We start from the raw sequence: 2,058 nt of genomic DNA, 5'->3' as shown, positions 1-2,058 counted from the left end.
GTCTACTGTATTTTTAGTCTTAGTTTCACAGTTGAAGTAAATGTTTATCAAATAATATCTAATGGAACAACGGCTACCCTTTAATGGTTTACTGTCGTGCAAAATCCACTTTTTTAGCAATTAAATATATTTTGTAGAGGCTCTATGAGGGCAAAAAAGTTGAATATAGTCCGTCCTACTACAAAGATATCTTCATATTCTGTTTGGGTCATATTTTTCAGCCCATTCAGTTTTCTTTATTTTCTATCATGTTTTCTGAACTACCACGTCAAATAATCTGCAACGGAATTACCATATAAGGTCTTGTTATGGACTAATTATTTATATCTGTTTCATCTTGACGCTGTCCAGTACTCATCTTATGATAACTTCTTTCGGCTGTTAATCCGTTTGCCCCAGATGTCAGGACTCCAGCAAAGGATTGACCTCTCTTGTTTGACAAGTTAACTCTTTGGGGCTGAGAGCCATGTTATTGGTTAGGCAGTTATATTAGTCGGATTGTGATTGGTTATAAACTGTCACATGATGTTAACATGATGTTATATTATTGGCTATTTCCGCTGACGAGGCAGCCACAACCCGACAGACTTCCTGATTGACTTCTGTTTGCTTGTTGCTCTATATTAGTCATTTGATGACCATACAYGCAGACTTWCTGTGCATTTATTCCAACGTGTTTCTGCATTCTTGGTAAACTTGCCACGACAGATTTTTGGCGTTGTCGGCAGGATTTAACTTGCCACGACAGGTCTGTTAACTACAATCTCCTCGTCTTAATTCTCCTCTGGTTCTGGGTCAGACTCTGGTTCCAACATGTAAGGCTGGATGGACACATTTTCTGTTTCTGACATCTTTCAATGTAATTGTAAATAAATTGCTTCTGCCTCTCTAGAAAATGTAACTGGAGTGGACCGGTCTGGAAGCAGGAGGGGGTGGGGGGTTGAAGCATGTTGGAGGAAACAGTAACAAAACCAGCTACTTTGAGACACACACCAGAAAAGTGGTGAAAGAGGGGCTGGTAAAGTTAAGATAAGGAGGAATTCACACCAAAGCATAGTTCTACTTTATAAAGACCCCAATTGAATGATTTAAATGTGAAAATGAAGGATTTAAAAGCACATTTCTACTTTAAGTTTTCCTGTCACCAAGCATTTTTCACATAAGCTATACATCTTTTTTTCATGAATTAAAAAAAATTACAACTGTCAAGGTGATTACACGTGAATGCAAAGACTGTTTTTTTTAGTTAAGGTTCTCTTTTCAGCTTGTTTCCAGAGAAGGAAGTCAGAATATCCAATTACTCCTTTAAAACTTCCAAAAATAGCAGCTCCAATTTCAGCAATAATTTGCTGCATTTATTTGTCAAATGATGTTAGAAATGCTTTCCTGCAAGAAGACAAATAATTCCAGGGGATTACTTCAGACTAACAGAAGCTAATAGACTGAAGCAATGGGACGAGTTAATAGAATCTGCTGAAACGGTCCCGGGTGTTGGTATTAGTGAACCTAAATGGAGTTTGTCAAGCATGAAAACACAAAGCAGGTAATTTCACCCTATATAAWTTTTTTTAAATGTTATTTGCAAATAAAAATGATCAAACTCTAGCAGACATAAAAACCCTGTTTTGACTTTTAAATATTGTTTCCTTAGTGGAAGTGAACTGAATAATTCAGCTTGAGTACAATAAGAAATGTTAGACYACACTTCAAGCCTTTGTGGGTAATGGGTTCAAACTGTAGACAGAAAGGCTAAAGTACTTTAAAAGATAAAGGACATGCTAATTTCATCTCACCACCGCAAACCCCAAAACACATTACGGCAAAGGCTGGTTCACCCCAAAGACCCGGTGCCCCGGCACAAACAGAGCAATGTTGTATATGTTGTTAAGTGCCAAGAGGACTGCGACCAGTTATACATCGGGGAAACAAAGCAGCCACTGTTCAAAAAATTTCCCAACACAGACGAGCTACGTCTAATGGCCAGAACTCTGCAGTTTTCACTCATTTACAGGCCAGCGGTCACTCTTTCAGAGATGAGGAGGTTCTCATTCTTGATAG

General features: G+C 38.2%; 1 protein-coding gene across 3 annotated transcripts in view; it reads right to left on the bottom strand.

Annotated features, from left to right (window-relative positions):
- Window positions 1-2,058, bottom strand: part of fam163ba (family with sequence similarity 163 member B, genome duplicate a) — a 30,848-nt gene that overhangs the window by 3,725 nt on the left and 25,065 nt on the right. The gene's annotated exons all lie outside the window — the stretch shown is intronic.

The sequence above is a fragment of the Austrofundulus limnaeus genome, unplaced genomic scaffold, assembly GCF_001266775.1.
Source record: "Austrofundulus limnaeus strain Quisiro unplaced genomic scaffold, Austrofundulus_limnaeus-1.0 Scaffold20, whole genome shotgun sequence".
NCBI lineage: Eukaryota > Metazoa > Chordata > Actinopteri > Cyprinodontiformes > Rivulidae > Austrofundulus > Austrofundulus limnaeus.
The sequence above is the reverse complement of the archived record's forward strand: the minus strand, read 5'-3'. Positions and strand labels throughout refer to the sequence as shown.